The following is a 27,940-nucleotide window of genomic DNA, read 5'->3' on the forward strand; positions in this document are numbered from 1 at the left end:
GACAAAGGCCATGAAGGGCATGAAAATAAAAGACTCGCTAGGCCTCGAGTGCTAGGAGCTTGACACACATTGAGTCTGGTTACAACTGGTGGTGGGGTGGAGGTGTTATCATGGTGGTCCGCGCCAGGTACAGTAGATTAACCAAGCCGAATCAAATGACACCTCAAATTACATTTTATCACGTCTAGAGCTACACTAATTGTGAGTTGCGTGGCGCGGCAATTTTAGTACCTTAAGATGGCGTCCTCCTGTGGGTAGGGGTGGTGTAAAACACACACAGTATCCCCTTCCTGTCGGAATAGGCGGCTAAAAGGGGCCCCAGGGTCTCATAACTTGGGAGCGTTGGTTGGCGACCACCCTGAGCTGAGTCCAGGCGTTGCTTCCACTTACTTGTCCAAGGCTCCTCACTTTCATCTATCCTATCCGACCTCCCTTGGTCTACATGCGTTCTTTTCAGATTCCGACGGTATGAGAGCACTCAAGGCCTAGGAAGTCTTTCATTCTCACGCCCTTCGTGGCCCTTGTCTTCCTTTGGCCAATATCTTCATTTTTCGAATTGTCGGACCCCGTCCATGTTTTATCTCTGATAAGTGTTAAATACAGGATGACTGCCTAGTTGTACTTCCCCTTAAAACTATAATCACCACCACCACCAGCACCTTAAGATGGCGGCGCTATTTCACGACCCCATGATGTCATATTAAGGCCAGTCACTGAGTACAATGATACTTCCCCTTTACAATCACATGTTGAACACTGTCGTCGCACCTGTTGCCTGTAAATCATTTGTATTTTAAAAGTACTATTCTGAAACTATATGCATATTGTACACGGAAGCAGACGGCAGACAAGACTATCGAAAGGAGTCACGTCTGGCACGTAGGCGCATGCTCTCACACTGCCAACGCCCTGTATGGTTATCAGTGAGGTCTTGTAGACAATTAACCTTAGAGCCTACTATGGGCGCGCGGCGAGAAAACCGAGCAAGCAGTAGGACTGGGAGAGAGTAGATTCCTCTATTACACAACTAATCGATACAAAAACATTCATCCGCTTACCTTCTGCCGCAAATAAAACTTTTATATTGTATCTTTGTTACCCGACGATCAAAAGCATCCATTTCTGCTTTCAAGGACTCTGCTCGTGGTCATTTCTTGCCCGGCCTGACAAGATGCCGCCCCCGTCACTATTATCAAGTTCATTTCTTAAACGCCGTATTCTTCGCTCTTCGCAGCCCTAAGTGTTAGGTACAGAGAGACATTTATTCTGACCTTCATCATAACTTCAATTTTCTGGCCTCACTGTGAATCGTTTTACCCCTCGGTCTCTTTGCCACCATATTACTGGTATATTAGACTTAGATCGCTATGGCTTATAATATGAACTAGGACATTTAAATGATATAAAAAGCGCCAAAGAATATTTACCTATTACTCCCGTCAACGCACTGATTAATACATCCATTCCCACTCACATTGTGATGTTTGGAACATCACAGCATGCACAAAATTATCGAACTGTGTAATTAATTGGAAAGATGTATATATTTAATTAGTGGTAGGTTATTTTTAATTATTATGTCTATATATTGGGTATTTCGTAATCCATTTCACATCATCATTTCATTTCTTTGTATCACGGCTATAGCGTATTCGGAACGAACGACTTCTTGAGTAAGGTATTACAACATCAATCGTATTAACAGCTTGCAGTAAATTTCCAGTAGCCGAGGTCAGGTGACCGGACTCACTATGCTAATTTTAGCCCATTACCAGGAAAAAGACGTCATCAAGCTTGCAAGAGCCCTTACCCCTTCCATACTCTGAAGAGGCAGTTAAAGCCTTGTTAACGCCTACTTTTCGAAGTTCGCTACACGACGCGTTGAGAGCACGCGAAAATTCAACCTATGTGAATGGACGTTATGGAACAAGATGATGGATATACAACGATGGGTAGGATCTTACAGAACCATGTGATATGGTACATGAGGGAGAGTTTGGAGCCTATATACATCAAGAGCTGGAGAATTCTATCGGGCAATTCTAATCTATTCTATCATAACATCGGAGGAGGACTGTACGTCTTGACATCGGAGAAGGTCTTAACTGCTGAAGATCTTAATTTAGTTCACTTCGCATCTGAGTAGAGCACTACTCAAAATTACTCTCACTGAGACCTGATTATCTCAGTGACGAGACTTAAAGTCAACGTGAGACCGGTTTTGACTGGTATACGGCAGGAGAAATTTTGTTATGTCTTTAGTTACGCTACAGTTCTGTAATACGGAAGAATACAAGTGCATTCTCTCCATGAACGTAACCCAAGGTGGATTTTCTATTTAAATTAGGACTCATTACAACCTTATATAAGAAGTACTGTAGGAAGTGTTAAAGTCATGAAAGTAATTGGGTCATTGTTCAGTTAGTGAGCTATGCACGAATCCGAAATAGGACTGGTACCTACAACGAGACATGAGGACGCCAGCACGAGAGGTCCATCAAACATCAGCTGCTACATAGATCGTGTCCAGATAACAGAGTCTACAAATGGTGAGCTAATGGTATAAATTACTGCAAGTCTCCGCGTAACAGTTCAGTTTATTAAATTTTATTTCATTCAATTTTTCTTTTGCTTCCGTAAATTCAGAGTTCGTATACGCGCCGTCACGTTTTTCATCGTAATAAATAGTTATTTAATTGGTTATTGTAGAAATTCTTATTAACGATCCTTAATTTCCAAGTTAGTGTGTACTTAATGGTTAGTGTTCAGTCACCCCACCTCTGGGAAGTATTTAGAGTCTCATTACCTATTATTATTGTTACCGAGTTTTGGTGGTAGGTAGAGGTGTAAGAAGGTGCGGGCGTGAATGGGTCTCAAACTACGGAATCAAAGTTAATGTAAAAGTTAACAAGGTTATATTTCTTTTTCAATATTAAGTAATAACAAAGAACAGGTACTTAGTAGCCGAAACACAATTTGAAATGTACAATTACAGGGATTACAGAGTTTGGGCTTCGAGCCCTGAGTTCACAATTTTTGAGCAACTAGCCCAACTTTCCGATATACAAATTTTAACAAAGGGGCAGAAGACCCCAATCAAACCCTGGAGCACTTGCTCCAAATTACACAGTAAAGCCTCCTCGAGGCATACAACACTCCGTTTCCAAAAGAGCCACACACTCTTTAATTTAAGCCTCTCCTAGGCCACACCAAACTCCACCTTCAAGTTGTCCTCAACGGACATAAACACAGGGGTAAAATACCCAATCTACTGAGGTCTATTAAATGAAAAGCAGGTTAATTGAATGACCTCTAAAACAATTTGAGAGGAGGCGAACTTGCACTCCTAATACACTTTGATTTTAAAACCTACTTTGGCACTAGGCCGTTATTACAAGGGCTAATCCCATACTACAGAGGTGACTTAATAGCAATTTACATTACATTACGGAAGAATTGGTTGAGAGAATAAGTTCACCTCAAGACGATGTGAGTGGGAGCTCGAGAGGGTTAAGCACTCTCTATCCCGATATGTCGTTTTAAAATAGAATAGATACCAGTTGTTTTTACATTTTAGGAAAAGGTTACATGGTTGAACGCTTAGAACCCGCCCCGAAAGTTAAACTGCTGAGCAAGAAAAGAAAAAATTTATTAATCGGCCATTACCTTATTGTTGACCGCCGCCGAGGAAAGAGGCGCTTCCCGCCTCCTGCTATGTACTTAATACACTGAAAGATGGAACAGAAGTGGCCCGGAGACCCTAAAATCAGCAGTTTATATACTCTCGCGGAAGTTTCTAGGCGTTAGGGGAATGAAAACACCCGCCCACAATGTTTTTATTGGATAGGACCCCGCAACAGATACAAGTTGGGGGAAGATACACCAGATTGGTCAGAAATTACTAAAAGAAATTCGGGATTGGATAAATCTAAAACAAGGGGAAAAAGAGGGGTATACAGCCAACTTAAACAATAACAGAAAGAAATTTAACAAGAAACAAACTTTTGAAATAAAATTTTCTCCAACAAAATAGTTCTTTGACTCCGCACTAGGGTGCGCTATTGTTGATCTTCAGTAGTGTCCTCTAGAAGAGAAAGTTCACACTTCTTACTTCAAGCGAAACAAAAACACATCAAAAGTGACACAGTTCAAAAACTCAAAATTTTCCACGTGGTGACATCTTCTGAGAAAGTAGAGAATTAATAGAGTAGATAAAGTTCAACCTTCCTCCAGAAGAGGAGTTTCAACTGGCGCAACTTTTAAATAAACGGTGTAGAGGTGTACCGCCCGGTACAATTATTATTATTATTATTATTATTATTATTATTATTATTATTATTATTATTATTATTATTATTATTATTATTATTATTATTAATTATCAACTATCGTCTTCAAGCCACAAGTTTGAAGGCTGGCGCCCATGGGATATTGCTTACGGAGAAGTATATGAGCAAGTATGTATTTATATTAAAATTAAGGTGATCCGGCGCGTCATATATTGTCGCACATCTGTTCGCAAGAGTGGGTACGTCACAACATGTCAGTCCGCAAGAGCTGCCAAATACCTGGGTCGAACGTTTCCGCATTGGTAGCATTGCCGGATGTGGTGTGCATGCTCAACCCTGCCGCACCCGCATGACACTCTCCCCGCCCAAGTTCTTGCCGGGCAGCGTTACTAACCGTACAGAAATTACAAATAAACCGTATTCTTTAACGTAAAGCCGTACAGTGCTGATTTTCGCCCAAATACATTAAAATTCATGAAATGTGTGTAATAATAGCAAACAGCAATTATATCAAACAGGAATACGATATGCCTGTACCGGGTCCATGGTTCTAAACGGTACATTGTGTTCCGCGAAAAGGTCAGAGAGATTTATTTCTGCACTGTGTACTCATTTCTGACCATTCGCTACGTAAGTTTCCTTGTTGAAAACAGCCTTGAAATTGCTTTGACGGCTAGCGGATACAGTCTACATGCTTTAAATGTGCTTTTCGCTTTTGTTGTGTATTCTAATATAACTTAATTCTGAGACAAGTGCCACGTTGCAAACCTTACACTTTGTATATCCTCACATGTTGGATCAGGACGCAACCATTTGTTATACTCTTCTACACTCTCCTACGATTGCATGCCTTTTCTCTTTCTTCTGGGTGTTTTAACGAAAAGTTGTCTTTTTTGGGTGTCGAAGGACCTGCTTCACTTTCGGAATCAGAAGTGATAACCATCTTTATTTAGCATAATTTATTAACATAATTAATACATGGTAAGATCACCCACCTGAAACTCAAGAACTGCACTATCACACAAAAAATGTGTAAGTACATCACAACATTACTCACAGGAAAGACAAAATAGCATTATCCATAAAATTTTCAACTAAGTGCAGCCGTTTGATGTTACACAACACTTCACGTTTTCAGTGACTGATTAAAAAACGATTGGCGGAGTTCGCTGTGAACTGATTCAAGAGTGTGACTGTGAACACAGTACACTGGTCAAAAGTCACCGTAAAGGGTGTCCCATTAGAAAATGTGCCGCATATGACCCCTGAGCACTGCGGCTAGCTGCAGCGTAGCTGAGCAGTCTGTCACAGAGACCAGTGTCGTGAAGATGGCAATATGTCGCGAGTTAACCGACTTTAAACATGAGATGATCATCGGCGCACGGCGCATCGGTCATAGCGTAGTGGAGATTACACGTGAATTCCGGCTTCCGAGGTCGACAGTGTCGAGGGTGGATATTCATTATCGCAGAGAGAATGTTACACCGAGCTCGATAGCTGCAGTCGCTTAAGTGCGGCCAGTATCCAGTATTCGGGAGATAGTAGGTTCGAACCCCACTGTCGGCAGCCCTGAAGATGGTTTTCCGTGGTTTCCCATTTTCACACCAGGCAAATGCTGGGGCTGTACCTTAATTAAGGCCACGGCCGCTTCCTTCCCACTCCTAGCCCTTCCCTGTCCCATCGTCGCCATAAGACCTATCTGTGTCGGTGCGACGTAAAGCAACTAGCAAAAAAAGAGAGAGAGAGAGAGAGAGAGAATGTTAGACCCGCGTAAACCGCCGCATGGAAAAATCAAAGGTGTTTAAAGAATGGACACCGCTCACCTCCGCAGAACCATACTGGGCGCTCGACGGGCTACTGTGAGTCAAATCACTGGCCAGTTGAATGTTGGGAGTCAGTAACCCCTTTATACCAGGACTGTACTATTGCTATTAGTTTTACGTCGCACCGACACACATAAGTCTTATGGCGGAGATGGTACAGGAAAGAGATAGGACTGGGAAGGAAGCGGCCGTGGCCTTAATTAAGGTGCAGCCCCAGCATTTGCCTGGTGTGAAAATGGGAAACCACGGAAAGCCATCTTCAGGGCTGCCGACATTGGGGTTCGAAACTACTAACTACCTTCCGAGTACTGGATACTGGGCGCACTTAAGCGAATACAGCTATCGAGCTCGGTAGGAGGACTGTAAGGAGGCAACTGCACCGCATAGGCTGCACCAGGCGACGATAAACTCATGTCCCTTTACTGACACCTCGACACAGAGGTCAACGACGTGCATGGGCCCAGGAACATCAGCAATTAACCATGGAACAGTGGTGGCGTGTGGTATGGTCCGATGCATCCCGGTTCCAGTTGTATCGAGCTGATGGGCGCGTGAGAGTGTGGCGTATGCCCCATGAAGCTGTGGATCCTGCGTGTCAACAATGTTTTGTCCAGGCGGGAGGTGGCTAAGTTCTGGTCTGGGCGACGTTCTCAGGTTCGCAATTAGGCCCCATTGTCCGCCTGCAAGGAGCCGATAAAATGAACATTCAAGGATTCGGTGTGACAGAGGTCAAAATTTTGCATCAGTCAGTAATAAATACCCGCCACATATCATTACAAAATAAATGTAATTCCTCAGAAACACTGCAGACGCTGGCCACTCAACCATTTCTCGTCATCTAGTGCTGTGGCAATGGCTTCCTCGTGTGAACGGGTTCTTCAACTGAACTGGCCAACAATTTTCCCATAATAATTAGAGCACAACTGTCGGCAGCAATTGTCTCATCAACTGGCATCGTGTAAACGCGGCATAAATGCTGACATTGTAGCGGTCCCATTCATACTTGAAATTGAATAACCTAGAAAAAGGACGGAAATATCAAATATATTTTCTAAAATCCGATTATTACTTCCTTCAAATCTTTATCTTTCTCTCTACACCCAGGATATATGGAGATTTTTTTCTGACAGCTCCTCTTCCCTTAATCCGTTCGCCGATAGCTGCCTTTCTCACAAATCTTACACGCCTGAGTCGAGAGATTTTAACAGAGTATGGTTAATTCGAGTGGTTCGGGGATTTGTTCTATCCTAAACATTTCTCTAACTGCATATCATACACTACACTTCTCTCCAGCACATCGACACACAGTTCACTTACCAAGGAGGATATCACCCATCTTCATCTTAGGATCTGGTTTACAAAGGCGTGGCTGCAATAGACATAGGTCTATAAAATTTTATTCACTTTTGCATTCCTAACACAATATGCCCCAGGATCTACATCACCAGTATACTTCTCATCAAGTAGGTCTCTTCTCTCCTCCTTACAGGTTCATAGCACTGCAGCCCTCTTCTCTCTAGAATGTTCAATACGTTCCTTTCTTCTCGTCTATATTTTTTTACGTTATTCAGGGAGATTAGAAGGAGTAGACAAGGAAGCGGGAAGGAAGCGGCCGTAGCCATACGTCAGGTACCATCCTGGCATTTACCAGGAGTAGAAGTGGGAAGCCACGGAAAACCACTTAGAGGATGGCTGAGGTTGGATTCGAACCCCCATCTATTCAGTTGAGCTCCCGAGGCTGAGTGTTCTAGCCCTCGTACCACTTTTCAAATTTCGTGGCAGAGCCGGGAATAGAACCCGGGACTCCGGGTATGGCAGCTAATCACACTAACCAGTACACCACAGAGGGTGACATGTAAAACTTAAAATATTAATTAATTAATTGATTCCCAATTTATGGGTTGTCGTTACGACTAAGAACACCATACATAAATATCTTAATTCAGTTACAGAGAAAATATCTGCAGTCTGATTTACATAGCCTATTGCTGCGAAGTGTTCAAAATTCACACCAAGATTATGACAGTGTCGCACCGTTAACTCGAAATCTGTGTTTCTTCAGAAATCGACATTTTATATTACCAACCTGTTACTAAACACAGGTTTAAAATTCTATATTTAGGAATTTTTTCAAGTATCTAGCAAATCCTTCATGTTTATGAGACAAATCAGGCGTACCTATAGATACGACAGTTATATATGAACGATAAGCAACGTTTACAAAAATTTCGAAAGTGTTATTTCTATTATAATTTTGTTAACAATGAAGTTAAGGTTGCAACAGTTTCATAGAGAGCATACGAAAATTGTATCTGGAGGTGCCGGTAAGTCTAAACCAAACTTTCTTAGTTGCGACACTTGTGCATTACGGGCTCTAAATTATTTCACGACATATGAATGGACCAAGCGAGTTGTCCGTGCGATTATGGGGGCGCAGCTGTGAGCTCGCATTCCGGACACAGTGGGTTCGAACCCCACTATCAGCATCCCTAAAGATGGTTTTCCATAGTTTCCCATTTTCACACCAAGCAGATGCTGGGGCTGAGCCGTATTTAAGGCCACGACCGGTTCCTTCCCACTCCTAGCCCTTTCCTACCCCATCGTCGCCATAAGACCTATCTGTGTCGGTGCGACGTAAAGCCAATTGTAAAAAATATTAATGGGACCCTGCATTGCCAGTATACCTATATCCTGAACTATTGGTTAACATACACCGAAGCGATCACAACAATTACAAAAGAATTCTCAAATTTCCTATTCATATCACTTTGAGTGACCGCTAATTTTGTCTGCCATATGCACTGCAGTACAGAGAACACAAAAGACCAAAGAATGAGTGAATGTGCTTACTCACTTTATTATAACACCGCTTCTTGGTTGAATGGTCAGCTTATTGGTCTTGCCCTGGATTCGACTCCCGGTAGCGTCAGGGATTTTAGAAGAGTACGGTTAATTCCCTTCTCTCAGTTACTTGTTGTTTGTAGTGTCTCCAACCTGCCTGCAACTCATAAATTTACGCCACATACAACACTACCCTGCACTACACAAAAACCCAGTTCCCTATATATCGAAGACGCCGCCGACCCTCATCGGTAGGTCTGCCTCAGAAGGGCTGGATCAGGCTAATAAAAGCCACACAAAATTATAATTTTTGTTATCTTCCCTTCATAAAGAGTATTTTCCTCCTGGCGTTGTCATACGAATCAAATAAAAATGTAAACATTAGCCTCTCTACAATATTTCAATCTATGGGTAGGGGTGTAGAATACATCCACGGTATCCCCTGCCTGCGTTGAAAGGTGACTAAAAGGGGACCAGCTGCTTCAGTCTTCTCGCTTTCATCGTTCTTATGTGACCTTCCTTGGTCGACTCTTGTTTTTTCCAATTCCGACGGTTAGGGTACTTTTATGCAGTAGCTTCGCTGCTGGCACATAACCAGGCCTTAACTCAATGTTAGGTGACGATGAAACAAACCAATGGCGGTACTTTTACCCTGGAGCCCGGCTTCTCGCTACGCTGCTGGCTGCTATCCTCGCCACATCGGAGCCTGGCGCATCGCCGGGCATCCTGTAACTTGGACTGGTTCTTTCAAGGTCACCCGTACTCTCACTCTTCCTCTCCCTGCACACCACGCAAATGTTTTGTGATCAGCAGTCAGTGATCACTAGCTACCTGAACCGGATCCGGTCTTGAGTTATGCTGTTTCGTTTCTGTTATGGTGACGATTTTTAAACAAATGCTGGTATCAGCTGTCTTCAAATTAAATGCGATTAGTAACCTGGGGCAAGCGGATCATCTTAACAGGTTCAAACTGCATAAACTATGGAATGACGAGAAGACGAGCAAACAGAAGACTGGTTGCCGCATATTTGCGGTCAAGGAGATTTGCGGTCACCGGACATTTGCGTTCACTGAGATATACTTCTGGCTACTCTCAGAAATTCCCCAGCGGTCACTCAAGCTAACCTGCCTGAGCTCCTACTCGCTCACTCGGAGAACAACATTCTTCTCTCGACCGCATTATTTAAAGAAAAAATTTCTTAAATTTTTAATCTGTTTAAAAACGGGCACTTTTTGCGTTCCACGTGTGATAACAAAAATTAAAATATAAATTACACATTTCAAACTTACGTGACCTAACACGAAATGAAACGAAGAAAATGATGGTGATATTGAATTTTCTGTAATCCTATTCATTATTTCATTAACAACCTCCAAATTCGAATACACACAATATTTTTTTTGCTAGGGGCTTTACGTCGCACCGACACAGATAGGTCTTATGGCGACGATGGGATAGGAAAGGCCTAGGAGTTGGAAGGAAGCGGCCGTGGCCTTAATTAAGGTACAGCCCCAGCATTTGCCTGGTGTGAAAATGGGAAACCACGGAAAACCATCTTCAGGGCTGCCGATAGTGGGATTCGAACCTACTATCTCCCGGATGCAAGCTCACAGCCGCGCGCCTCCACGCGCACGGCCAACTCGCCCGGTGGCACAATATTTTGGTCGACTAGAGTGATGACCGCACTTCTTAGGAAGCAGATACTTCTCGCAACTCGGCCGACACAACCCGGGCACAAACACATCTCCACCGCAAAATGTGCGTGATTTTTGGTGACCGAAAATCTCTTGCGCTTTCACTGATTGAACACTGGCACAATCTAAATCTTAGTGACCGCAAATATCCGTCATTTTGTGGTGACCGCAAATCACCGTGGCCGTAAATATCCGGACACCAGTAGACTTCGTCACGCGGTTAATGGGGGATATATTTATTTTTTATTCTTAGTTTATTGTTAACTACGCTTTCATTCAATTGAACATGCTTTTATCTTTCTTGGTGTATTTTAATACAGTTTTTAGCTTTTAATTTGAATTACATTATATTAAATGGTTCCCTTTCCCTTTATCACCTACCACACATTTGCCGCTGATAAATCGGAACTATCACTCTCAAAAGTCGAGAACATTTACAGAAAGATGAATTTTCAACTACAACAGAGATATGCCAGAAGAATTAGGGCGAGAGTACTGCAGAGTGAAAGCTCCTTGGAGAGCAGCCTGGCTATAGTCAGCAACGAGGTGCTAGGAAGAGCATCCATGTGCCAGCAGCGAAGCTGCAGATAGGTCTTATGGTGACGATGAGAAATTCCTAGGAATGGGAAGGAAGCGGCCGTGGCCTTAATTAAGGTACAGCCTGGTGTGAAAATGGTAAACCACAGAAACAATCTTCAGGGCTGCCGACAGTGGGGTTCGAACCCACTAACTTCCGGATGCGAGCTCACAGCTGCGCGCCCCTAACCAAACGATCAACTCACCCGGGGCATTTCCCCTTTATTTTGTCTATACCTTTATCCTGTTCTCTTCTGATCAGTGTTAATAGAGGGTGTTTCCTGAGTTGTGCTTATTTTTAAAACAATAATGTCCATAACCATCTCTAAACTATTGCCAAAATCGTTTGAAAATTGCATTGCCAGGTTATTGCTGTTATACTAAACACCGCCCAACTATCTAGATTACTTTCGTTAAAGACTGGCGGCTGATCTCATTTTCTCAGTTTTCATCATTGTCTGCAACGGAAGGTCGCAGGAGAAACCCCGCAAACTCCAAAATATGACATCTTATGGAACAAAACAAATAAAATATAAAGAGCTAAAACGCACTTACCATTGTTCCACTCCCATAATTTCGTATTTAAATGTTGATAGAGTACTTGGTGTTTAACTTCGTGAATATGCAAAAAAAAAAAAAACTATATAGAATACTTGAAATTACCTAAGCATGTAATTATTTAATTAACCCTCTTAGTGCTTAGGGAATTCACGAAGTCTAAGCCAAGAGTGGCATTCACATTATGACTCCAAAAAATAATCATACATTTTTCATTTTATACACTTTTTGAGAGAAAATGCTTTTGTTGTGTATATCGATGGCCGAGAACGAAAGGGTTACAATTCAAAATTCATGATGTTCCGTGAGAAGAGTTGAAAGATTTAGCAGTGTACAACATTGCCTCTCAAAAATACACTTGTTTACAATTGTTTAATAAAAATTGGCGGGTACATAGTTCTTACATAATTTTTATTACCTGAAAAAGAGTTAAAACTCAAAATAACCCTTTCAAATTATGCAAATCGACTACCATCAGACAATGAAAACCATTACAAGATTTTTTTCAAGTTGCTTTCTGTCGCACCGGCACAGATAGGTCTTATGGCGACGATGGTACAGGAAAGGGAAGGAATTGGCCGTGCCCTTAATTAAAGAACAGCCCCAGCATTTGCTTGTGTGAAAATAGGAAACCACGGAAGACCATCTTCAGGGCTGCCGACAGTGCGGTTCGAACCCCACTACTGGATACTGACCGCACTCAAGCAACTGCAGCTATCGAGTATTTTCCACCATGAATAGATTGTATGTATTGTAACACATTCGGAGGTTATAGGGGTTGAAATACGTTATGCATCGATGGTAAAATCTCAGAAATGTATTACTTTTATTTTTTGTTGTAACCCTTTTATTAAGAGCCATTTATATTAATTTCACTTTTCATATAAAAATCTTTACTATAAATATTAAAATAAATAATAAAATGCAAAAATGTTCAATCAAATGATAAAAATCACATTTTATAAGTATGACATTCTGAATATCAATTTATTGTACGACAACTCGAACTAGAGAAGCAGACATCTTCGTCATTTCCTAAACGGCTGACGTAATCGGTTTCTTCAGCAATTGTGAATATTTTGAAGCGTAAGTCAATAATCACTGTTGACAATGAGATGAGCACATGACCTTCACATTTTTAAAAATTTCAATACGAGAGAAAATAGTTCCATGCGGCTTCAGGTGGTGAATTTGGAAACCACACATCTTCTTGAATAGGTAACATAGATAAGCGCTACTATCTATGTTTCTAAATCAGGTTACATCAGATAAAAAAGTGTCATTCGCAGCATTTTCAATAAATTTATTGAAATCTATTTCTTGGTACTGACAATGTTAAGGGGAGATGGGCACGAACATTCATTGATTTTCTACATTCTACCTAACTTGGACTTTGTTTGAGTTAGAAACATGAAACTTTGCATCTTTTTTGAAAAGAGAGTTTTTTCAAATTTGAATTCTTGTGGTCAAATTGATACATTGTTCTTACCTATAAACATCAATCAGTTAATTTAGATAAAATATTTTGAAAAATATTTCTTTCAAATTTGAATTTTGGTCATATTTTGCATCTTTTTTCTCAGAACTTAATGATTTAATCTTGCTGGCGTTTTTAATTCTATGCCCATTTCGATTTTTAAGTAAATGAACAATACAATTTGAAAACTTCACAGAAAAATACAAATAAATTAAACTCTAAAGTTTATAAAATGACACATTTTCTCATTTCCTAGCAGAAATAAATGCCTTTGTTGGAGAGACCTAGTGTTTACAGAGCACTTTGTCTTCTGGTATAGGCTAAAGCAATTTTGTTACTTTCCTTGACCTGTCTCAGTCTTATCCTTGGCTTTGACAATATGAAAGTGACTGAGGTATGAGCGATGCTAGTAATGCCATTCCTTATGCAACCAGTCCCTGCTATGAATGGTGTGAAAATGTAGCTCACAGCGTCGGTTGATGCATGCATTTCAGTGGGTTTGGCAGACTGATATGTAATAGCAACTTCTGGCTCGGTGATGAAAGCAACGGAAAACTACCTCATTCCTCATTTCCCTAGTACTCCTCTTCAGTGATGCCTAGGCCATCTATGTCAGCTGATGGCGGAGCTGTTGAGGATCTAACCAGCCTTAGGGCTGAGGACTGAACATACATACTATACCAGAAATGCTGTTCTAAGAAAGAGTCCCCGATGTGTGAAGTTATGTTGACCGCCGAGCGAGCTCATCCGGCAGCCTGCAAGCATGCCAGCTGAGAGCGATAGGGAGGTGTGACGTCACGAACTGTGGAACGCGGTCAAGGCCAAGCTGCGTCAGCCGATAGAATGTTTGATAACTTCCATCGTTAATATATTTTGAGTGGATTAAGGTACGAGGAAATGAACTATGTCATCGTGTAGGCCAATTTCTTATGATTATGACTCACAAGTTTGAAAGAAATATGTTAAGGATTAAGGGAGATATTAGAAGAAATAAAACAGTCACAATTTCTCGGGGATCCTGTATAAAAAGGCAGGCATTTCGCCCGTAAAGCCATTCTACTTTGTGCCACAGTCGAGGCCGGTCGGTCGGCTGTTGGTCATTCTGCCGCCGTGATGTAAGTCGCCAGTTCGACTCTCCGATGAAAGTTAAGTCGGCGTACTGTTGAACTCCGATTCTACAACGCATCTACGAGACTTAGAAAAATTACAGTATCGTTTTCGTGTAGTAATAGAAGTTGCGTATGAGTTGAGACGCGAACAGTTAAAGTGTTTAACTATTTGCAGGAACAGTGTGAACCGAACTTATATTTTCTCACTAGTACGATACTACGCTACCAAGTACTTAAACGTAAGTTGATGTTTGAATTTCAAGATGTGATAGGATTTGAATGACAGTGTTTAAACTTTACGAAGTGATTTAACATTGAATGCTAAAGATAATAAAACTTTGTAGATAGCGAAACGTCAAAACTGTACATAATTTCGTATTTAACCCTAACAAGTGATAAAACTTTGCTGATAACGAAACATAAAAACTGTACATAATTCAGTGTTTCAAACCGTACAGGTGATTGAATTTTGTGATAGTAAAACGTCAAAGTGCACGATTACTCTACCAAGGTGTTAGAAAATTCGTTAAACTGTACGTTTATGTTACAAGTTACTGACACAATTACTTGAATTTAACAGTGCTATCGAACTTAGGATTTATTTTCCAAGTGACCAGATTATTGATAGAAAATAGGCTTAGAACTGTAGTTAAATAAACTGGTGCAATCAACATTTCTTAATTATCCACATAGGACTAGTGTCGAACCCAGGACTGTTCTAGAAAGGACAGTGTTTTCCTTTTCACCATTATTTAACTGTGAACGAGACTAAATTCACAGAATACGTTCTTTAGTTTCATTTTATTTCAAGAATTAATTCGAACTTGAACCGTGTAAATTGGAAAGTGAAGTATTTTATTTTCTACGTCATTATTCAACCGATGTTCTCATATTTATCTTTGATAAAGTGACTTACTTATTTTCCGTAGCTGATACATCACAGATTCAATTATGAATTCAATTTGTTACATAACTCAATCCAGTAGTAATGACTGTGTACGTCGAGTTCAGTGATATTACATCACAATTATCCAGTGCAATCCAACTGTGAGGACAGTTTATCGTTACATGTGGTCTGTTTAAAATCGCCATGCTCAATAACTTTGTTTGTGCAGATCAAATACTTTACGAGTCCATTTCGTATCCTAGTGCAGTGTTACACCCAATACTACGAGTGCTTCTAGATCATCGAGATCTTCTAGATATTCAAGATCTTCTACAAATTCGAGATATTCGAGAACTTCACGGAAGATGATGCCACTATGAATGAACATTGCGAACCCGCAGTGTACCAGTACCAGCTCAATCCAAGGAGAAATACTCGTTGTAACTACTGTGCTGAAGTGATGTTGAATTCTGATTTTATTTTATGAATAAACTTTTGAGCAAAATTAAAACATTCCATTATACTTATTTTACTTCCCTCTCCTCTGTAACAAATCAGATAGAGACCGGACACCCCTGTGTAGAGTCTCATGTTCAGCTGGCTGACGTAATCAACATTTACTGTTACAATACATACAGCAGAAAAATGTACGAAAGTGTTTAGTCTGGTACACTGTCTATCAAGGCACCTTATTAATTGCCCTCTATGCCCTGTTAAATGCACAGAACTTGATCTGGCACGGACCAGGATCAGTGCTGTTAACGTGGCCAAATTCTGGGCTGATATTTTGTAAATAACTGTTTAATTTTATGTAATATTCATATATTTTATCTAACTTGCAATTTGTAATCTATATTGTGCTACTGACACGAATAAACAAATAAATAAATATTGATACCTTCAGTAATTCCAGAGAAAATGGTACGGGTGTCACTAAAAAAGAAAGTATAGGAAATGACGATTGAATTTCACCACACGCAACCTCGCACTATATCTCTGAAATCAAAACAAACTTTTCACAGTCATCGTCACGCTTGCCCAACCGGAAATGACGCTTCACAGCCTTAATCAATACTCCCTCACTGACTAAACAGACGTAAAGAGTTCGGCGAAGATGAAAAAAGGGGCGTGACACCTGACGCGTGTGTGTTAGGAATTTAGTACAGTGAATTCAATTAAATCATTTTGAGACTAGATACCCTACATAGTAATATAGAAATTTCAGCAAAAGAAACATAGTTTGGGAGGATTTCGTACACGTGTCCCCTTAAGCAATGACTGAACTTTGTTGATTTTTGTAAAACACAAAATATATTTTGGAACTTCTACATTTCAGTAGCCTTAATAACACATGAAACCACATTATGTTTACAAGCAATATTCTAAAACAAAAACAGAAGATTAGGCCTATGTTGGCTCGTCACTGCAAAGTATTTTGTCAATTATATCTCACTTCCCATGTACGTCTATGATCAGGAGCGTAGGGAAACGGTCGTACACTCATATACGCTTCAGCCTCAAAGGAGATTGAAAAGCATCCTTAGTGACTGCTTAGTGTTTTATTTATCAGAATAAATTTAACAAAAATTTATTGAATATAGAAAATGAATTACTAATCCGTTTTCTTCAAAATAATATTATACAACAACAATTCCCGGGTGTTCTTAGACTAATGAAAATAATTTGTGAATTTACCTCTAAATATCACTTTGATCGTCAAAAGTATCATCTGGTGTTCAGATGATAAATGGACTGTCTTGGTAATTTCTGTGGTCGGTATGGACTGCTTTCCCATTGCATATCATTGCATCGACCATCTGTAGACTGGAGTGAATTGAGATTTCCCTTGTAACCATTTCACATGAAGAAACAGCCGACAGAGCAGCATACAGTATAACAGGCGATAAAAAGTCTCCGTTCGACGGTCGTAGAGTCCTGAATCGGGATGCCAATCAGGCAAGATCGCCGCGTGAACTCTGAGGCACTCGCCCAACCCACGCACCAGGTTGACGTTCCCCATGTGGTAAAACACCGTGTCCTGCTGCGTGAAGACGTTCATAACCGCCTGCTGCACATCCTCCTCCGACAGGAAGCGTCGATCCTTCAAGGCATTTTTGAGGGGACTGCAGGCGTGATAATCGCACGGAGAGATATCAGATTATGCGCCGGTCCGCCCTAATCGCCTTATCCACCGCCCAATTGTTGTTGTCCGTAATGGATGAGTCTGACCTCCCAGATCGACCGCCGTCTTGTGTCGAAACGCGACCCGCACAGAAATTGGTGCACCATTCTACAACTGTGATTTTAGGCAGACATGCTGCCCCATACACAGTTCATTCTCCGAAGGATGTCCACCGGTGTTTGTCCTTTGGCAGCCAAGAACAGAATAACAGCGCATTGGTCCTGTTTGGACGCTTCTGCTAATAACGTCGCCATAGTTCACGAGGCCGCATTTAAAGCACGCACGCACCACGGCATGGCACGACTGCTACACTAGTCCCTTTGCCTACATGTCCGTGCTTATATACCTGCATCGGAGTCCTGCAACGTTGCATCTCCACTGCAAGAACGTCCTCAAACGGAAACCTTTTGATCACGCCTCATACTATCAATAATTAAATTTTCAATAATTATGGGTTCTGTTGATTCTCCCCCTGTTCATATATTATATAACAGCAATATACATTGTGATCTGTATATTGTAGCATTCTTTATAACATCTTAGAGTACCGTACTGTTTTAATTTTACTTCGTTTTATTATTGCACATGGAGTTTCGAGTTACTTCCATACTAATAGGGCTAATCACTTCAATGTTCATCCCCTTCAGATAACAATTATCAGTCATGAAACCATATTAACGTGAAAATATCCTAGTGCAGAAATATCCCTTGGGGTGGATTTAATGAACACGCAGAAGCCTTGTTTATTTTCCTTCTACAACACCTTGCGAGATGCTCTGAACAAAAAACTAAGACGCTGAGGAGGGCACCAAAAATTAAGTCAAGAAACGCCACATCGATCTCTTTGAAAGATATCGAGAACACATGAAGTGCTGATAAATTCTCAGCCGCTACTCCGCCCATTTCAACATGGTTGACAATATCCCCATACCATTTCGCCAATAGCCCTGCCGATGCCAGACGCCACACGATATTAGAAATCTCTGGCAAATACGGAGAACCATAAGGTACCATATAGGACCTCATAAAGAAATATGGATAGTCCTCAATTATGTGAAAGTGATAGGAACCTTTACGTGTATGCAAAATTTTCCACTTACTGTAAGATTTTGTGAAAACACCAGACAGATTTTTGTCTGAATATATCTGTTCTAAAATATCATCACTGTTTTCAAAGCGTCTAATTTTACTATCTAGTCGATTTCTAAGATCATCGTGCAGACCAAAAAATGTGTCACTGAAGTAATCGTCTGATATCCCTATGAGTAGTGGGGATTCAGCCAGTTCTTCAAGAGAATTCAAGTCAGGAAAGAAAGATGGTCTAGCTAAGAATGTAACTAGCATTGCCTGAAAGGTGACGATGATAACTACGCAGGCTATCATGCAAACACAGGCAAGGATCCTGTCAGATAATCGTTTCATGAATCTGATTCGAACAAATGGAGCAGTGAGATAAATCGAAGCCATATCGAAGAACACATTAAGTGTCAAACACCTCTCCTGAGTGCCGTTCACGCGACGTGCAACGTAGAGAATAAAACACGTCGTGCAGTATGACGTTAATATAGCCAACCAAAGCGGAGGTTCGAAGCACAGAAAGAGAACAATGACACTTGGAATCCTACCAGACTTGGGTACCACGACCACACGATGGCCGAATATGACAACAGGCATTGCGAACTCAACCGATCTAGGTCCATACAGCATCACATCTCTTGCATTCCCCGCATAGTTAGCTTCCCCTCTCAGAATATGCCCAAGTATTCCGGACGAACTGGTCGCATTGTAGTAAATTCCTAACTTACCTTCTGGCTTTCTCAGTAACACAGTGAAATTCATATTAGATGACAGCACATTCAGTAGCTCCCCGTCCCTTCCGCCGAAGTATAGCTTTCCGCGTTCATTTATGTACAGCAAGGAAGTCCTACCGAAAAACATCGTCACGCGAAATAATTCTCCTTGCATATTTCTTACCTTGCTATTCATAAATGTACGTTTATAATACTCAATATTTCTGACAAACTTCTTTTGTATCACTCCTCTTGCACCAGTACTTGTTGTAATGAATGGGTTATAAGTAGCCAATGTACATATGCTGCAGTGTTCGAACCCAAATTTATATTTAACAGAAGTAACCACGTTTAGCATCGAATGTTCTTCCCATAACCATTTGAGTAACAATGCTGATTCTTCTTCATAAGATATACCAAATCTTTCTTCTGATTCTTTCATCATAATAATGATAATAAATGACCTTGAGTGGATGTTATTTCTGTTGAATAATCTTTCGACAGCACTGACGTTAGTGGAGATTATGATAAATGATTGGTCTTCCGTTAAGAACTGGAAATTAATTCGTAGTTCATTCCTACCACTCCATCGTAATACCGTAATCCCCTCACCTTCGGCATGGAAACGAATAAGTAGTTCGTTTAGAAAACTGTCAGCAAGTTCTGTGCTGTCCGAGACTAAATTCACAATCTTCTGCGAGGCAAACAAATTACATTCCTCCTTCTTTAGCTCATCGTGAGATTCCGGGATAAGCATACGACTCAGTCTATGATCTGAAGTAACAGGAGTCAATGAGTGGATTATCACCATGTAAGTGATTGCTGTGCCGATTTGTTTCTTAGGGAACATATTTATAGACTAAAAGCCGGTATTATTTGTTCAAAGAGATCAATATCAAATTATCTCTCATAATGTTTTCGATTTAAAACATTGAGGTCAAACGAAAATCCTTTGTTCTATTAATGTTAATATGCTTCATTGCTTACTGGAAATGAATAACTTGAAGAAATATATGCTGACGTGTCAGGAGAGTTCTCCATCCTATAGGCAACCAGAAGAGTCCTGGAAAGCAAGAATATATTTCGGTTTAACAACCATTTAACAGGACAAACTATACTTATACCTTAAGAGTTCCAAACAAGTTTCAAGTAATGTTGGCTAACAAGACAAACATTATTACATTTCAACACTGATTGTATACCAGGTGGCCCTCAACCCCATACTTTCTACGTTTATGTGTCCCGTATGCAACAATGATGAACGGGATGCCTAGTTGCTAGCTTACAAAGGAGCACTACAGCGTGCTTTATTTCGAATGTGAAACAAATAGGAGTCATTTTACTACACACGTTATGTAACAGGGTGCATTTGTAAATAAGCCAAAAATGCAGAAAATAAAGCTTAATAACCGATTTACACACGTACAGACATTCCACTCTACCTAAGTTGCTTGTGTGCTTGAACGATCCATTAGCTCTTAATTGCAACTCTTTTCGGTAAAAGACAGGCTGGCGGCTGTTTAGAAACTCCTGCGCATAGCGTCTGAGAGCTTCGGCTGCATTCAGACCAGATTCTCCATAGATTAAAATTATGTCTGTGTATTAGTCGTTGGTCATCACACCAGCCATTGTCGATACCTTGACAGCAACTCTAGTGCTGCTGTACCAAATACTAGTCTACTACTATGCGTCCCAAAACGAAGGGGGCGTATTAGACGTATTAACGCTGATGAACATGCAATGAGCGGCCGTCCGGTTGTTACTTCTTCGTAATCTGACGTAACCTGCCTGTGGCCAGTAATACACCTGTGAAAATTAGGTATTAGATATCCCATTCATCACTAGTGCACGCGGGTCACTTATAAGTAGAAAGTACGGCGTTGGCAGGCCACCTGGTGTATTATAGGGGACTCAAATTTGGAATGAACTGCCTTCTTCTAGAAACTTCATTGTCAACTTACTTATTCTACATTTTACACTTCAAAGTAATCACCATTGGCTTCAATAAAAATAAATCAACAACATTTCAGGATTGGAAAAGCCTGAAGAGCTTACAAGATTAAACAATGTAGTTCTTTCATACCCTTTATAAAAATAGTTAGATTGAATGCGTATCCATTAGAAACACTTGAGATGATGATGGCTTCTGCACTACGAACATTCATATCCCCTGTAATACTGAAGCAAGTTATTTTACAGTTCAAAGAGAGAACGCTTGAGCCGTTTGCGCCGTTTTTCGATTTTATTCCAACACCATGATCTCTTGTTGTTTTCGTGTGTCTTAAATCTTTATTCGTGCGTTTGTTCTAATAATATCGCGACAGCATGTAATATTTTAACAATTCTTGGCCAATATCACATCTATGAAGAATCGTTATCATCTTTGAAGTAGATTTTGCTGTCAAGACGAAAAGCCATTGGACAGAAAGCACACTCAGAATATTACAGGGGATTTTGCTAAGTGTAGTAAAAGACAGAACAAACAAAGGTGAAGAGAAACTCATTTCTTGTACAAATCCATTTCAATTACACGTGGCCTTGATTGATGTGTTTGCTTTGAGACGTGTCATACAGAGAATGAAACTCAATTGCGGGAGTAATACTACAGGTTCTACATTTTCAGCATTTTATAATCACGTCAAGTATTATATTTCAACAAGAGTAGAAAGTACTCAAGCATTATAGGCTTTTCCAATTGAGAAATTATCAGCGTTTTGCACCAGTGTAGCATTGGGCTCAACATTTGGAATGCTTTCACTACCCACCCTGAGGAAGCGGAGTTCCGAATCTCCTTTGAAGCACATGCGGTGACGGTGGACTGTGGAAGATAGATAACTCCACTCGCTATAAATGCAAGCCAGCCTGTGGCATTTTATATCAAAAATTTAAGTTCCCGGAAGGGAGCTACAATTACATTTCACCGATTGTGAATACATAAACAAAAAGGGCTGAAAGTATTCCAACTCTTTGGGCTTATTCAATCGTTGTGTTTTTGTCGCAGACGGTGAAATTAAATTATGTTCCCTTCTGGGAACTTAATTTTTGATATTATATTTCACCTTGAGGTTAGCCTAACTTATAGATAGTAATACAACCATAATTTTCCAGAAAAGAAAGATACGAATAGAGCTGTGTAACTGGACAAACTTTTTCGGCTGCTAACGATGAGTATTTTGAACATACTAGCAGCAGTGAAGAGCATCGGTTGAAGTTTGTGTCGTTGCGTAGAACACCTGAAACGATTGGTGCAGCGAGTGTTGTTGTTTGTATGAGCAGATGAAGTAGGCAACGTGTTCTATACCACCCTAACACTTCTTTACGAAGGTAGAACAGCGATCGTATATACATCAATACACAAGTGGCCCGTGGCCAATGCCGACGAGAATGTCATCAAGGCTTACATAAAGCCTGTGCAGAACCATATCGGACTGTTTCACGATGGGTAAGTGCGTTCTGTAGGGTCAGAATGTGTCCGTGCATTTACACCGCACAGTTCTATCGTCCATTTTCGATGAACAGGTAGAGTCAGTACGAGGTCTCACTTCTGTAGACCACCGAAGGATTGTCCGAGAATTATCCTTAGAAGTTGGGGCTAGTCATTATTCGGCGTGACACGTGCTGAAGAACATACTCAGCCTTAACAAAACTCCATCCCGTTGAGTTATCTACCACCTTACAGACTACGAGATCTCTGTAACTTATACCCATCTCGAGAGATACTGTAATGAATGAAACGTGTTTCTGCTGCATATTGTGGCCATTGGTGAAGTATTGGCATGGGCATATGAGTCCGAACCAAAGCAGAAATGTAATTATTAACGCCACCCAGGATCGCCGCGTCCAGAGAAATTTCCACAGGAACCCGACAGGATGAGGCTCATGTTGATAGCAGCGTACGACGCCAAAGGATGTACCCCGGGGTGCAACGATCAACGCAGCGTACTATCGCCATCTCCTTGAGCACCATTTGCGTCCTTACATGCTGTGGAAACGTCCACATTTTTTGTGCGATAATTAACCTTGCATCTTGCATGATAATGCCCACTGGCCCATTGCCATGTGCCGGAAACAGGGACTATCGTCTTACGTAGGTGGTGTAGACAAGATTTGGAACGTCCTCCATAATTCCCTGACATGAACCCTTGTGACTTTGATATGTTATCAGTTGATTAAACCTCTCCGAAGTGTTAGATTTTCTAATGTTCCACCAAAGCTCCGAATAGGGTGCTCCGTAGATGTAATCAACAGAGACCATCTCATCGACGGCATCCTACGACTGCAACACATTTGACAGAAATACAGAACTTCACCGGTGAATACACTGAAGAGATGAATTTGGCTAATGACCGCATTAAACTCTTGGTAACATCCATGTTACCACTATTTTATTTACAAACTTCTTGTTGTGAAATATTGTAAGACACTTCATTTGCCGAACTAATTTAGGTCAGTAGTTACAAATGACACGTAGCAATGGAGAAACCTGTAGGTGCTCTGTCGAAACACAACAACCGGAGCCACAGATGATTCTACAATTTATTCCATTCTGTTGGCTAAAGTTAGATGCAAAAAAAACTTCCGTCACACTTCTTAAATCCAGACTGTGGACTGGCCGTCTAATACTACAAATCGTGTTACTGTAGTTACTCCTGGACTACGTTTTAAGATTTGAATAGGATTTTAACATTTCTGTCACGTTGGATAAAACAAAGAGTTCGATGTTTTATTATATATGTTACGTTAATGAAAGGTACCACCAACACAAAGAATCTCCACTTCGTAAATTTCAAGTTACTTTCTCACCCAAATATTATTACATTCATTTCAACATCAAATACAGAGTATCTGTAAATCAAAAATTAAGGATAATATGTTACACATGGTTTGAAAAGCAATATTGTCATTATTTTACCCCCCCCCCCTCCCACTTAGTGCAGTTTAACATGTGCCTCATTTGCGGCACGGCATATATCCAAGTGGTATTCGTCCTCTTGTCACGTCCTGGCCAGTATGTGTAAGGTGGCAAGAGGTCGATTACCATTTGTATGTATGCCATGCCCCAAATTGGGCACATGTTGAACTGCAGGAAATTGTAAAGAATCTTGACAATATTACCTTTCAAACCTTTCCTTTTTCTCTCTGATTAGTGTTATATAGAGGACGGTTGCCTGGTTGTACTTCTTCTTAAAACAACAATCACCACCACCACCATAATTTACGATGCGAACGTCTAATCGACAACACCACGCAGCCAGACATACCAAGGTGCTGTCCTTCAATGAATATGGAAATGTAAGTTAGAATGGAAGTAAAAAAGAAAACACTCATCGCCGTACAGGTCATGAATGTAGTTGGAGGAGGGGAAGGCCTTTGCTCCCAGGAATTAACCTGGAACTAATTTCTGTTGTGGGCTGGGTGGCCCTAAAGACGATATGCCCCTCCAGAAGTGAAGGACTCGTTTATAAATCTCGAATTCCTGCCAGGGAGTGGAATTCACGCTCTTCTGGATGAGCATATCGTTACCGTCTCGGCTGCACATCCCCCCAAATTAGAAGACTTATTAAAAACACTCAGTTCTCACCTCCGAATCCCAAGATAGCGGGTTCAAACCCGGCAGAGGTAGTCGGATTTTTGAAGGGCGGAAAAAAGTCCATTCGACACTCCATGTCGTACGATGTCGGCATGTTAAAGATCTCTGGTGACACATTTGGTGTTTACCCGACAAAATTCATTAAAATCTCAGCCATAGACGCCCAAGAGAGTTTCGGTTTACTCGGTCTGCCATCTAGTGGGGGCCTAGAGTAAAACGGAACGTCGAAATTGACGAGCAGACAGCCAGATGGCGTCAAATTGAAATGTCTGCACACGGTAGCTGAGGCCATACGATTATTATTATTATTATTTTATACTTGAAAGCCATTAACTAAAGCAAAGAAATCTGAATTCACTAAGTGGCTTGCTTGATATACGCCTGAGCCATTATCCAGCTGGTGAAATGCCTGGACATCTAATATAGTACGCCAGTACTTATTCTGTATGAAACTACAGTTTCCGAGCGAGCGAGTTGCTGTACTTAATTCTACTAGAGGAGTCGTGGGCAAATAGGAGTTCTTCTTACTCAGAAGTGTACACATGCATGGCGTGCGTTGTGGGATGTTTGTTTAAGTAGTTAATTAGCCTGCTTTCCCTTTGAAGACTATATATTTATACATGTAGCAGTATGAGACAGCTACGAGGAAGGTGTAGTTACAGGAAATGAGGGACAAGAATGAAATGTGTACCCATTATCACTGTGGTGCAGGCAACATTACATTTGGTATATTTGCTTATGCCCAGTTGGCCAGCAGAGAGTTAATGACGGCTTTCATAAAAATTTGACAACACCTTCACACGATTTCGCAGTCCTGAGAAACTCGTTCCATATTATATTAATTTAAACAATGATGATTAAAATGTCTAATTTTTGGAAACTCGTCAAGAACACTTGGGGCTACGACCTATGAAGATTTCGTTATGACTGAATGGTTATATTTAAGTCGAGATTTGTTCGCAGAAGGCCGAAAACATGTTCTCCTCTCGTACGAAGTAAAATAGCTAAACGCAGAAAAAGGGCAGATATAATTTGACGAAATAATATTTTAAATTGCCCCAGCCGTTCCTTTTTCGTGTTTGTTTGTTTGTTTGTTTGTTTGTTTGTTTGTTTGTTTGTTTGTTTGTTTGTTTGTTTGTTTGTTTGTTTGTTTGTTTGTTTGTTTGTTTGTTTGTTTGTTTGTTTGTTTGTTTGTTTGTTTGTTTGTTTGTTTGTTTGTTTGTTTGTTTGTTTGTTTGTTTGTTTGTTTGTTTGTTTGTTTGTTTGTTTGTTTGTTTGTTTGTTTGTTTGTTTGTTTGTTTGTTTGTTTGTTTGTTTGTTTGTTTGTTTGTTTGTTTGTTTGTTTGTTTGTTTGTTTGTTTGTAGTTTATGTGTTTCCTTGTTTTTCCCCGGCATTTACACTCGAATATGCATACGTTTGAATCATACAGTAGTCACACAATATTCTAGCAATGTACCGCATTCACTTTTCAATGTCACACCGGCGAGTATTAACAGTTCACCTGCATTTAAAAATCAAAACTAAAAATTCAGTACTAACATCTAGATTTCATTTTTATTCCTATGCCACATTAGTATCATATTATTATCATATTATTATTATGTCCGGCTCCATGCTGGACTTTTGTCCAGGGTCCCGGATTCGATTCCCGGCCAGATCGGGGATTTTAACCCACACAGGTTAATTCCAATGGCTCGGAGGGCTGAGTATGTGTGCCGTCTTCATCATTAGAATCCATCATAGGTATAGTCCCATCCTCACAGACGCGCAAGTCGCCTATACGGCGGCAATTCGAACGACCTGCATCAGGCTTCTTCGGAGGCCATACGCCATTAATATATTATTATTTATTACTATTATTTTTAATTGTTATTATTATTATCTTTGTTGTGAATTATCTTTTAGTGATGATGACGAGGTGAAGAAGATGCTTCATCGATTTCAACATATGTGTGAGACAATTCGCCGAACACTGAAAGGAAAAGTAAGAGAAGATACTCAACTTAAATTCTATAAGACTATGGCTGTACGAACTTCGTTATATGGAAGTGAGACATGGATGGATAAAACAAGTTAAAGGAATAAAATACCATCTGAAATGAGATTCCTAAGATCAGTGAAAGGATACTCCCTAAAAGATAAAGTACGAAAGAAAAAAAGTGAAATGGCGTATGGCCTTTAGTGTCGGGAGTGTCCGAGGACAAGTTCGGCTCGCCAGGTGCAGGTCTTTTAATTTGACACCCCTAGGGGACCTACTCGTCTTGATGAGGATGAAATGATGATGAAGACGACACATACACCCAACCCTCGTGTCAGCGAAATTAACCAATTATGTCTAAAATTCTCGACCCTGCCGGGAATCGAACCCGGAACCCCTGTGACCAAAGGCCAGCACGCTAACCATTTAGCCAAGGAGCCGGACATAAAATACGAAATAAAGAGATGAGACAACAATTTAATATATTCTCAGTGAATAAAAGAATATTCCATAACGGGATAAATTAGAAAAAACTCGTTCTGAGGATGGATAACACCAGAATCCTAAAACATGCTCTGGAATACCATTCTACGGGAAGAAGAGATATTGGTTGTCCTATGAAGAGATGGAACGAAATCTGAGGTCCAAACAGGCTATTAGCCTAATCCATGAAGGGGAAGTAAGTAACGATTATTATTATTATTATTATTATTATTATTATTATTATTATTATTATTATTATTATTATTATTATTATTATTATTATTATTATTATTATTATTATTATTATTATTATTATTATTACCAGGTTGAATAAAAATCAAAATGTCGTCATCCGTAGACCTCTGAGAGTAACACCTATCCCAAGGAAAGTGCTAGGACACCATCTGTATGATGGTTTGGTCACCTTCAACGACGACCAGAGAATATGTGTAGTTTATCTTACACAGAGAGACTTGTGGTAGGTTGGCAGCCAGCTCTAGGACGACACATAACAACATGTAGAACCTATGTTAAAAAGGATCATTGCAAATGAGATATTTCCGAATAAACAATATTGTTTTAAAATACTTGTCTTACTCAAACCATCGCAGTCTGCTATGCTTATAGCATCTTGCCACTTGCCTCCACTTCCATACTAAACA

The sequence above is a fragment of the Anabrus simplex genome, chromosome 6 (genome assembly GCF_040414725.1).
Source record: "Anabrus simplex isolate iqAnaSimp1 chromosome 6, ASM4041472v1, whole genome shotgun sequence".
NCBI lineage: Eukaryota > Metazoa > Arthropoda > Insecta > Orthoptera > Tettigoniidae > Anabrus > Anabrus simplex.